Source organism: Geotrypetes seraphini, chromosome 2, assembly GCF_902459505.1.
Source record: "Geotrypetes seraphini chromosome 2, aGeoSer1.1, whole genome shotgun sequence".
In the NCBI taxonomy this organism is placed as follows: Eukaryota; Metazoa; Chordata; class Amphibia; order Gymnophiona; family Dermophiidae; genus Geotrypetes; species Geotrypetes seraphini.
In genome coordinates this window covers 280,338,265-280,351,356 of record NC_047085.1, presented here as the reverse complement: position 1 = coordinate 280,351,356, position 13,092 = coordinate 280,338,265, and the positions used below count along the sequence as shown (strand labels likewise).

General features: G+C 46.1%; 1 protein-coding gene across 3 annotated transcripts in view; it reads right to left on the bottom strand.

Moving 5' to 3' along the window:
• The window catches only part of NSUN2 (NOP2/Sun RNA methyltransferase 2), a 922,747-nt gene that overhangs the window by 191,966 nt on the left and 717,689 nt on the right, over positions 1-13,092 (bottom strand). The gene's annotated exons all lie outside the window — the stretch shown is intronic.

Below are 13,092 nucleotides of genomic sequence, written 5' to 3'. Positions count from 1 at the left end.
AAAATGTTTGGATGCAATTCTAGTCACCATATCTCAAAAAAGATACAGCAGAATTAGAAAAGGTACAGAGAAGGGAGACAGAAATGATAAAAGGACATGGACTACTTCCCTATGAGGAAAGCTAAGTTGGTTAGAGCTCTTAAGCTTAGAGAAGAGACGGTTCAGGGGAGCTCTGATAGAGGTCTATAAAATACTGAGTGGAAATGATAGATGTGAATCGTTTGTTTACTCTTTTCAAAAATATTAGGACTAAGGGACATGCGATGAAGCTACTAAGTAGTAGATTCAAAATAAACCAGAGAAAATATTTCTACACTCAACGTGTAAATCTCTGGAATTTGTTGCCAGAGAATGTGTTTAAGTCCTAGCAACTTAACGATTTACAGATCTAAAAAGAAATTGGTTTTCTATAAGTCTGATAAGGATCTCTTGAATTATCCCCATGTTTGTTTTCAACGTATCCAGCCATCTAATTGCAGGATATCCTCTTCACCTGTTTCCTTCAATCTTCCCAAACGCAAAGTTTTTCTCCAATGATCTCTCCCTTCTAACATTGTAATGTAATGTAATGTAATTTATTTCTTATATACCGCTACATCCGTTAGGTTCTAAGCGGTTTGAAGAAAATATACATTAAGATTATAAATGAGAAGTAAGAAGGTACTTAAAAATCATTGTGACCAAAATAAGACAGTTGTAACTTATCATGTGGGCTTCAAGTGACATAGTCGGTTCAATATCTTCAAAATCGATTTATTAGTTCTTCTGGCAGTCCACGGCATGCATAAAATCCTTCTCCAACACCAATCTTCTTTCTTGTTTCCATAGTGCCCAGCTTTTGCATCCATAATTGACCACTGAGGTAATGAGTGTGTGGACAAGTCTGATCTTTGTTTGGAGTGTTATTTTCTTGCCTCTGAATACTTTGTCAAGAGCCTTCCGCTATTCTGCAGAGTATATCTTCTGTGCTGTTGCTTCTTTGTTTACAAAAGAGCCCGGAGATAGAATAGAAGTTATAAAGAGTTTAAATCACTACTAGACCAGTTCAAATGTTCGGGATGTATTCAAGTAATCCCTAAGAGTGGTAGAAAATTGATAGGTTTGCTTTCAACACTCCTGCCCAAAAGCATCCTCCTGGGACAAAATACCTAGCTTGAAATGCGTCACAAAGGAATGTAAGGCTAGGTGGATGCCCTACAAACTTCACTGCAGGCATCAATTTATGCTCTACCTGAGCCCTTGCAGACTATCTATGAAGATCCAAAGGATCTAGCAGACCCTTAAAAACATGTGCCAATTCTATGGTCACCTTGATTCAATGAGCCACTGAGGCTTTGGATGCAACCACTTCTTTCCTGATACCACTTAAAACAGAAGGAACAAATGATTTGACCTTCAAAATAAAATGGAAAACTTTCTGTATGGCAGCTAGTTCCAGCAAACATCCAATAGGTGAAACTAAGCATATAGGCCTCACCAAAGAAACAATGGAAGCTAAATCGACTTAAGGTAGCAGGAAATAGACAGTTCAGGCAAGAAAGAGGGTATCCTCTGTATTGTCACTTCTTCTGAAATCACTAAGAAGGGCTCTCAAAAGGAAATGGCATGGAGACTTTTTTTTTTTACTAAGCAAATGGCCATCAGCAACACCATGTTAAACCCAAGGTCCTTAAGAAAGTCCTCCTGTATGGGCTCACACAGAGCCTTCAAGAGTAGAGTAGGGTCCAAATTCAGATCCCAGGAAGGACAACATGCTTTCCTGGAAGGCTTGATGTGGTGTGCTTTCTTAAAAGTGTGCACTACACCTAGATGGGAACCTATAAACTTTCCATGGACTCAACCTCTGAAACAAGCCAGCATCAAAAACTCTAATTCAGCACCAGCCCCTTAATCCAGTCCATCCTCCAAAAAGGCCAGAACAACAAAGAGACACCTTCAGAGGCAATCATGATCCTTTTTAGCATTATGCTTCAAAGACTCTCCAGGCTTTAAACAAGAGATTTAGACCTCTTCTTTGCTTGAAGCAAAGTGGAAATGACCATTACAGAGTAGTGGAAACTGGTTAAAAAAGACAAAAGTGTAGTGCTAAATAGGCAACTTATTCAAAGGAGAATTGTGATCAGTGGTATACCACAGGGGACCTGAACTAGGACCAGAGCTTTTTAGCACATTTATAAATGATCTGGAAACAGGGAAAATGAGCAATTTGCAGATGACACAAAATTATTCACATTATGAACAGCAGCTTGATTTGTACATCCTATTTGAAATACTTGGGGATATTTAATTTTTGCTTTGATTCCTTTTTTTTCCTATGTAAGAACATAAAAACATAAGAATAACCATACTGGGTCATATCGATGGTCCATCTAGTCCAGTATCCTTATTCCAACAGTGGCTAATCCAGGTCACAAGTACTTGACAGAAACCCAAATAGTAGTAACATTCCATGGTACAGATACCAGAGCCAGCAGTGCCTTCCTATATGACTACTGAATTTTCCTCCAGGAAAATGTCCAAACTTTTCTTAGTCACTGTAGAACTATGTCCTCTCTTGCTCAAAACCCCAATACATTCCATTCTGCCACTGTTCCTGTCCCCTCCTCCTTCCCGTGCGGGTCTAGCCTCTCTCCCTCTGACTGACTCCTCGCTGTGAGATCTGACATACCTGCTGGCCCCCCCAAAGACGGAGCAGTGGCGGCAGCCGGCTAGCAGAGGCAGCATTGTAAGTGGGCAGCTTGCAGCCAGCTCCACCAGGGCCTTCCCTCTGCTGTATCACTTTCTGTAGATGGGTGACACAGCAGAGGGTAGGCATTGGCAGGCCATCCACAGGCAGCCCGCTATTACTGCTCTAGGAGGCCCACAGGTACGTCAGATCTCACGGAGTGGGGGGTCGGTTGGTTGGAGAGAGGCTAGACCTATGTGAGGGAAGAGGTCAGGGGTGCTAAACCACAATTTGGGGGGGGAAGGAGGGAATATGTATGCTAGCCCTATGGGGGGGTGACAGGAGGGGACAGATGCTAGATCTGTAAGTAGAGGGGAAAGGGGATAAGAAAAAAACCAATGCCAGAAAGGAAGAGATGCTTGATCGTAGAGAAAGATGCCAGACTATAGGGAGTAGGGAAGGGATTCAGGGTGCAAGCGAGAGAGGCGGTGGGGTGGGGTAAGGAGACAGGGCCTTGTGACAGTGACCCTGGGCAGCACAGTGGGGATCCTTTATTTAGTGCTCTGGAGGTCCCTGTAACTGCCTTTAAGCAGAGATTATGCCTGGAAGTGTCCCAGAGCAGAAAACTACAACTCCCAGAATTCCATAGGTTTAATCCTCTCCCTTTAAGAGCCAGTATTTAGAACCCTTGGTAAAAGGTGAATGAATGGTTCCTTTAAGATTCTGCCTGAATTAGCAGAGGGTGGGGCAGGATAATGCAAGGCCTTTATCTCTGATAGCTTGCCAAGTAGAAGGGAAGCCCAGAGAAAGGTACATAGGAGGATGGGGAAATACATGGAAGGACAAGAAGCTATATTGCACTGATGGGCTACATATTACTACAGCAGGAAAAAGAAACCTTGCAGAGAAATTTAGACAATATTTTTCTAGGCATTTAAACTAGAAGGTGGGGGTGGTGTATGTACGAAGGACAATTATAGAGACCACCCCCGGCAAAAGAAAAGATGTGATAGTAGTAAAGGCTGCAACATAAGCAATATCAGCAACTCATTTCTTAGTATTGCAACGGAAAGTGAAACGACACAAAAATCCATACGAAAAAGGAGATTATCGCTGAAAAATAGCTGGAAAGCGATGACCACAAATGCTCGCAGTCTAAGCAACAAAGTTCATGATCTGCAAGCCCTGATATTAGAGGCAGATCTAGATATTGTTGCTATCACAGAGACATGGTTCAGTGAATCACATGGATGGGATGCAAACATACCGGGATATAATCTTTTTAGGAAGGACAGAGATGGTCATAAAGGTGGAGGAGTAGCTCTCTATGTAAAGATCAATATCCAAGCGACCGAAATGCAAGGGACCTGGGGAGAGGAAGAAGCGATATGGATTGCTCTGAAAAGAGAAGATGGAACTTCTATCTACGTGGGTGTAGTCTACAGACCTCCGACTCAATCGCAGCAAATTGATAAGGATCTGATTGTGGATATCCAAAAGTTTGGAAGGAAAGAGGAGGTTCTGCTGTTGGGAGATTTCAATCTGCCGGATGCAGACTGGAATGTTCCGTCTGCGGAATCGGAAAGAAGTAGGGAGATTGTGGATGCCTTTCAAGAGGCTCTGCTCAGACAAATGGTGACGGAACCCACAAGGGAAAAAGCGATATTGGATCTGGTCCTCACAAATGGAGAGAGTATCTCTAATGTTCGAGTGGGTGCTCACCTGGGTAGTAGCGATCATCAAACGGTTTGGTTTGATATAACGGCTAAAGTTGAGAGCAGCCGCACGATACTTAAAGTCCTAGATTTCAAGCGTATGGACTTTAATGCAATGGGAAAGTACCTGAAGAAAGAGCTGTTAGGATGGGAGGACATAAGAGAAGTGGAAAGACAGTGGTCTAAGCTGAAAGGAGCGATAAAAATGGCTACGGACCTTTATGTGAAGAAAATCAATAAAAACAAGAGAAAAAGGAAGCCAATATGGTTCTCCAACCTAGTGGCTGAGAAAATAAAGGCGAAAGAGTTGGCGTTCATGAAATATAAAAAAACCCAAGAAGAGGAGAGCAGAAAGGACTACAGGGTGAAACTGAAAGAAGCCAAGAGAGAGATACGTTTGGCGAAGGCACAGGCGGAAGAACAAATGGCTAAAAATGTAAAAAAGGGAGATAAAAATTTTTTCAGATATATTAGTGAAAGGAGGAAGATAAAAAATGGAATTGCTAGGCTAAAAGATGCTGGGAACAAATATGTGGAGAGTGATGAGGAGAAAGCAAATGTGCTAAACAAATACTTCTGTTTTGTGTTCACAGAAGAAAATCCTGGAGAAGGACCGAGATTGTCTGGCAAAGTTACACGAGAAAATGGAGTAGATTCTGCGCCGTTCACGGAGGAGGGTGTTTATGAGCAACTTGAAAAACTGAAGGTTGACAAAGCGATGGGACCAGACGGGATCCATCCCAGGATACTAAGGGAGCTCAGAGAGGTTCTGGCGAGTCCTATTAAAGACTTGTTCAACAAATCTCTGGAGACGGGAGTGATTCCTGGGGATTGGAGGAGAGCGGATGTGGTCCCTATTCATAAAAGTGGTCTCAGGGATGAAGCAGGAAACTACAGGCCGGTGAGCCTCACTTCAGTTGTTGGAAAAATAATGGAAGTGTTGCTGATAAAAAGGATAGTGTATTTCCTTGAATCTAATGGGTTACAGGATCCGAGGCAACATGGCTTTACAAAAGGTAAATCGTGCCAAACGAACCTGATTGAATTTTTTGATTGGGTGACCAGAGAGCTGGATCGAGGACATATGCTAGATGTAATTTACTTGGATTTCAGCAAAGCCTTTGATACAGTTCCTCATAGGAGGCTGTTGAACAAACTTGAAGGGCTGAAGTTAGGACCCAAAGTGGTGAACTGGGTCAGAAACTGGCTGTCGGACAGACGCCAGAGGGTGGTGGTTAATGGAAGTCACTCGAAGGAAGGAAAGGTGAGTAGTGGAGTCCCTCAGGGTTCAGTGCTGGGGCCAATCCTGTTCAATATGTTTGTGAGTGACATTGCTGAAGGGTTAGAAGGAAAAGTGTGCCTTTTTGCAGATGATACCAAGATTTGTAACAGAGTAGACACCGAAGAGGGAGTGGAAAATATGAAAAAGGATCTGCAAAAGTTAGAGGAATGGTCTAATGCCTGGCAACTAAAATTCAATGCAAAGAAATGCAGAGTAATGCATTTGGGGATTAATAATAGGAAGGAGAGGTCACGTGGTGTCATGAGCGCGTGAGGACGTCTCCTCGCTCGCTCCGGGGCTGCCCTGCCGAATTATCATCAAAAACGGACCATTGAACCCCCCTCGTTGCGGGTACACCACAGATTGAGCAAGCGCTGGTGCATGGACAAGTATCTGACACGATCCCGGGAGCTAATGCAGGCAAAATCGGCACGCAAAGACCGTGATCGGGTGCGGCCTGGTGACACTAAAATGGCGGCGAGCCCCGCGGCGGCGGTATCGAGCCTTACAGAAGCCGCGCTGGGCGACATAAAGGAGGCCCTTGCCCAGGTCTTAGGACCAAAATTGGAGGTGTTGACGGCACAGATAGCCAATATTGAGACGCTGCTGGAAACAGCGTCGGCTCGTACCACGGAGCTGGAGCAGCGGGTTTCCTCCCTGGAGGACGCAGGCAACACCCAGAATACTGACCTCCTTGCATTGCAGGCGCAGGTTCGAGCCCAAGCGGACAAGCTAGACGACCTGGAGAACCGGTCCCGTCGCTCGAACCTGCGCCTGATGGGTGTCCCGGAGACGCTCTCGGAGCGCTCACTGCCAGAATTGCTGGAGGGGTGGCTGCGAGAAGAGCTCCCGATTTCTTCTGCTGCGGGGCCTGTGCGCATTGAAAGAGCGCATCGTTTGGGCCCTCGCCCTGGCCTGGAGGCCCGACCACGTGTGGTCATATTGAAACTCCTGAACTTCAGACACAAAGTGGAAATACTACAACAGTACCGAATCAAGAAAGACACTTTGAAATATGATGGCTCACCGATTCGCATTAGCCAGGATTACTCCACGGCTCTGCAGGAGAGGAGGAAACCTTTTTATCCACTGTGTGCGCAGCTATCGGAGCTCAAGCACAGATTTCAATTCAACTACCCAGCTATCCTGAGGATCCAGCGAAATGGGATCTGGAAATCCTTTCATTCACCGGAGGAGGCGGCTGCATTCATCAAGCTTCTTGGTAACCCAGATCCGGGAACTGTCTGATCGAACTGATACTAACCTTGCACTGTGGTTTGTTTGTACATTTCCTAGTATTGGTTAATCACAAGGGGGACCGTGTGTTTTTTGGGGCCCTCAGGGGCGCACATTCTGATGGGGCGGGGCGGGGTGGCCCTGGATGGGGCATCTCTGGTGACCTCTTAGCTCCCACATGTGGGGGAAGATTGGAGCTGTTGGGGGGATTTGGGGTGAGGGGGGGTCCTGGGTGGCAGCAACCATGTTATTAGTTTATTTTGTTTTTCTTGTTCAGGGTTGTCGTGGGTCAATTTTCTTTCAGATTGGTGAGAAAGTATGCATGGTGTGTGTGTGTGAGTCTTGGGGTGGGGCTGGGCGCCCTAGGACTCCGTTTGCTGAATTCTTTGCTGGCTGTGGTGAGTCTGGTGTTGGCCCCTGATGGGTGACAGGAAGTTGCGTATACTTTCCTGGAATGTATCGGGCATCACTTCCCCTGCCAAGCGCACTAAAATTCTGTCTCAATTGAAACATCACTCGGCAGACATAGCCTGTCTGCAAGAGACTAGACTTACAGATGTAGAACACCAGAAATTGCGACGGGGTTGGGTTGGAGACCTGCACTACGCCTCTTCCCCTGGAAAAAGGGCGGGGGTGGCGATTCTATTTAGGAAGGGCCTGCAGTGTACAGTCCAGGTTCTGAGGCGTGATTCGCAGGGTCGTTACCTTTTGGTGAGGGTGGTTGGACCTGGGGGGCCCTTTCGGCTTTTGGTGGGATATGGCCCTAACAAATATCAACATTCCTTTTTTCAAAACCTGGTTAATATTTGTTTGAAAGACTCGGACTGTCCCCTGATAGTAGTGGGTGATTTAAATCAGGTGATGGATCCGGGCGTGGATCGCTCTGGAGGCTCAGGGACGCCGTCTGGGAGGCAGACCAGGGGAATCCCTTATTTCTGTCGGGCCCTGGGACTGGTGGATCCTTGGCGGTTGCTTCACCCCACGGAGAGAGATTACACTCACCAGTCCAGGACCCATGGTTCTTTCTCCAGGATTGATTATACGCTTTTATCTGAGACGCTGTTTGCTCGAGTCTCGGAGGCTACCATTGGCCCCCTTGAGGTGTCAGATCACCATATGATCTGGCTTGATATTGCTGTGGGGGGCCCTGTGAGCTCGGGGATGGGTTGGAGATTTCCTGCGTACTTGCATGAAGACCTTCATTTTCGGGAATTTCTAATGCACAAATGGGAGGATTATTGTGCTTTCAACGCGCAACACATAGAACAACCTATTCTATTTTGGGAGGCTGCTAAAGCGGTGTTGCGTGGTGACATTATAGCTTACGTTGTCTCTAGGACCAGACGAATTGCACATCGCATAGTACAACTTGAGCGTCATTCGCAGCAGTTGAAACGTGACCTGTTGACTTCCCCGTCGGAGGCCGCTAATGACCTGTATAAAACGGTCTTGGCTGAGTTGAATACCCTTATCCATGAACGCACAAAAAAACTGTTGTTTTATAGAAAGTTTCGATTCTATAAGCACGGCAACAAGACGGGGAAATTACTCGCATCTGTAACTAAGAGCTGGTCGGGTTCTAGATATATTCCTATGATCCGAGATGCCTCGGGGAACATATTGACCTCGGCAGAGGCAATTGCAGATTGCTTTAAAAATTATTTTGAGGCCTTTTATGCTTCCCCGGGTCCCTATATGGGCCCTGATGTGTGTGATTATTTAGAGGACGCAGGGATGCCTAAATTATCGTCAGCTCAGATATCTCGATTAGATAGGCCCTTACACGCACAAGAAGTATTGCGAGCAATCCAAACATTGAAGACTTGCACGGCTCCGGGACCGGATGGCTATTCTCCGGAGTTCTATAAGATCTTATCATCGGTCTTGGGGGAGCCCCTGCTGAATTATTATTCGGCAGTTCGTGACTGCGGTGCCTTTCCCTGCTATGCGAATGACGCTCTCATCACCCTGATTCCGAAGTCATCTAAACCACCCACCGAGATCGAATCATACCGGCCGATTTCGCTCCTGAATGTTGACATAAAAATTTTAGCTCGAGTGATGGCAGATAGGTTGGCACCTTTGTTGCCTTCCATCATAGTGCCTGAGCAGGTGGGTTTTGTCAGGGAGCGGCACTCGGTTTTGAATGTTCGGAGAGTGTTGATGGCGTTCTCGCGGGCGCAACATACCCAATGCCCGGGTTTGCTAGTTGGATTGGACGCGGCAAAGGCCTTTGACAAGGTTCAGTGGCAATATCTATTTCAGGTGTTACAGCATATCGGACTTCCGGACAGTTACTTGGCATTGCTCCGACCGCTCTACACAGATCCCACGGCCTCGATAATAGTTAATGGGGTGCGTTCCAATGGTTTTCTCGTGGGTGGGGGGACACGACAGGGATGTCCGCTCTTTCCGCTGCTTTTCGTGTTGTATTTGGACCCCTTGTTGCGCACTCTTCAGAGAGATGATGTGATTGTTGGGTTGTCTGAGGGATCTGCCCAGTTGCGGGTGTTGGCATTTGCGGATGACCTTTTACTCACTCTGGGGGACCCTCATCGATCCTTATCTCGTGCGTTGGACATCCTTGACGAATTTCACCTTTACTCTGGCTTGACCCTTAACAAGCAGAAATCCCTGGCATTACCAACCACAGAGGCAGTACGTCAGGATTGGCTAGGGGAATTTCCATTACAATGGGCTTCTTCTTCCTTGCGTTACTTGGGGGTGGTTATACCTCGGGACCTGGATAGGCTGTACACTGCGAACATCTTGCCTCTGCTCCGTCACACGGAGTCTACTCTATCTAACTGGAGGCGATTTCCCCTGTCCCTTTCGGGCCATATTGCCCTCTACAACATGATGATCCTGCCCCAATGGCTTTATGTATTACAGATGCTCCCCGTCATGCTTTCCCCCGCTCATGTATCTCAACACAATTCCCACCTTACTGCATATCTCTGGCAGGGGAAGCGGGCTAGGATTTCTCTATTTAAGTTGATGTTACCTCGTAGGAAAGGGGGGTTGGGCCTCTTAAGTGTTTCCAGATTTAACCTTGCTTGCCAGCTCAGACATATCCATGATTGGTTTTGTGATACTAAATATTTTTCTCTACCGGAGATAGAATGTTATTGCTTTCACCCTTACCATTTCAGTTATTTATTACATGCTCTCCACTTGCCGGATTTGCCACAGCTTCGCTCTCATCCACTTCTGCCGGCTATGCGCAGGGCTTGGAAATCCCTATGCAGACTGTTGAAGATCAATTCCAGGGTGACGTCTTACTTGCCCATTGCTGGCAATGGTGATTTTACACCTGGCTTGGATTCTGGACCGTTTCGCCGATGGACTTCAGTGGGACTACAGTACATCTCACAGGCCATACAACACATGGGACTTCCTCTCTCCTTCATAGACCTGACCACACAGTTCCACTTCACCGCAGCTGATTGGTTTGCATACAGACAATTACAGCATTATTTGCAGAACCTGACACCGGCGGTGCTGTGTGAGGAGAACTACACTAAATTACACGAAGTTCTTGGACTGACAGCACAGGACCTGATACCCCTGAAATTGTACCATGGGTTGCTTCTGGACTGCTTGGGAGATCTTGATTTTCCGAACTTGGCCAGGAAATGGACGATGGATTTGCAGGTGCCTATCACAGCCGACATGATTCGAAGGGGACTTTGCTTGGGGAATGCCCTCCGCCTATCTTCCATGGAGTGGGAACGCAATTATAAATTTCTCTTGCGAGCTTTCTATCCCCCCAAGAGAGCGCATGTGATGGGGATTAGTGCGGAGCACGGCTGTGGTAAATGCGAACAACCCATGGCATCTTTTGGACATATGTTTTGGACTTGCCCAATGGTGTCTGCCTTTTGGTTACAATTGGTATCTGCTGTGGCCCAGATATGGGGGTGCTCCTGGAGACTCCACCCGAGTTTCCTCATTACTCTACAGATTCGTTTTCACCCGCCCAAGCCGGGCTGTTCGGCCTTTATCAAGAGGACTATCCTGCTGGGGAGGAAGTGTGTTCTGTTGCAGTGGCTTTCTTCTCAACCCCCGACTATTCAACAGTGGAGAGCATTAATGCTGCAGCAAATGTTGCTGGAGCGCAGAGACATTGTGGACATGTCAGCCAAGACAGGTAGACTTTTCCGTCAATGTTGGTATTCTTTTAGTTTGACCTTTACTTCCTATGTTCGTAGACAACTCTGGGATGCTTGAGATGTTTATTGTTTGTTTCTTATATTGGTTCTAGTTGCTGCTGCCTGGGTGGGGTGGGAGGGGGGATGGGGGGGCTTGGGAACTGTGATGGTATGGAGGAAAAAGTTTTGATTCATTGTATACTGCTTTTCCATTATTGTTCAATAAATATATTTACACATAATAATAGGAAGGAACCGTATATGCTGGGAGGAGAGAAGCTGATATGCACAGACGGGGAGAGGGACCTTGGGGTGATAGTGTCCGAAGATCTAAAGGCGAAAAAACAGTGTGACAAGGCAGTGGCTGCTGCCAGAAGGATTCTGGGCTGTATAAAGAGAGGCGTAGTCAGTAGAAGGAAGAAGGTGTTGATGCCCCTGTACAGGTCATTGGTGAGGCCCCACTTGGAGTATTGTGTTCAGTTTTGGAGACCGTATCTGGCGAAAGATGTAAGAAGACTTGAGGCGGTCCAGAGGAGGGCGACGAAAATGATAGGAGACTTGCGCCAGAAGACGTATGAGGAGAGACTGGAAGCCCTGAATATGTATACCCTAGAGGAAAGGAGAGACAGGGGAGATATGATTCAGACGTTCAAATACTTAAAGGGTATTAACGTAGAACAAAATCTTTTCCAGAGAAAGGAAAATGGTAAAACCAGAGGACATAATTTGAGGTTGAGGGGTGGTAGATTCAGGGGCAATGTTAGGAAATTCTACTTTACGGAGAGGGTGGTGGATGCCTGGAATGCGCTCCCAAGAGAGGTGGTGGAGAGTAAAACTGTGACTGAGTTCAAAGAAGCGTGGGATGAACACAGAAGATTTAGAATCAGAAAATAATATTAAAGATTGAACTAGGCCAGTTACTGGGCAGACTTGTACGGTCTGTGTCTGTGTATGGCCGTTTGGAGGAGGATGGGCAGGGGAGGGCTTCAATGGCTGGGAGGGTGTAGATGGGCTGGAGTAAGTCTTAACAGAGATTTCGGCAGTTGGAACCCAAGCACAGTACTGGGTAAAGCTTTGGATTCTCGCCCAGAAATAGCTAAGAAGAAAAAAAAAAAAAAAATTTAAATTGAATCAGGTTGGGCAGACTGGATGGACCATTCGGGTCTTTATCTGCCGTCATCTACTATGTTACTATGTAAAGGGATAAGCAGCAGGGAGTCCTGGAAGGCTCTCCCACACCAGCTGGCTGATTTTGGGAAATGGAATCCCAGAGTCAGAGATTCATGCAGAGGAAACTTGCCCAGAAGCCTCCATACTGTAGGAAAGTAGCTCACCCTTGGAACTAGAGGGGGGAGGACAGCATCGAGCTGTAGCCACAGCATGGCAGGTGGGAAGTTTCCTAATTTAAAAGTTATTACAGTTTGTTTTGTGAGGGTGCTGTGCTAGCATCTGGGAACCTTTTTTTGTTTTTGTTTTGTATATTTTTCTTGGGGATTGTGTGGGCCAGAGAAGTGGCTAAAAACCAGGAACTGGACTTGAAAACTGAAACACCTGTAAGACTGGAACTCAGGTGGGTTCCAGGGAAAAGTTTTGTTTGGGGTTTTTTTTTCTTGTGGCCAGAACTGCTTATTTCAGGACTGTTCTGAAAAAGACTAAAGTATTGAAGCATTGCAGAGTGAGAATAAATTTATCTATTTTGTTTCTGCTTTATTTTTGATCTCCTAGAGAGTAGTACAAGCCAGTAAACCCAGGGCGGGGCTGTTGCCGTGGAACTGTATGAAGGAAAAAAACAAAACAAAACACATGGATTGTTTTTTGGGGGGGGAGAAAAGATTATAATGTTGCCAGAGCATGGAAAAATGTGTTCTAATCTGAACTGTTGAGAACTTTAAGGCATAAGAGTTATTTTTGTGAATTACTGGATATTTGGCCATCTGACATGAACTGAGTTTAATGAAGGCACCTGAACTAAACTGAGAAGTGTTTTTTGAAAACTTTGTGTGGTGAACTTTATTTTTGCACATAGCTAAGAGAACTGAGCCA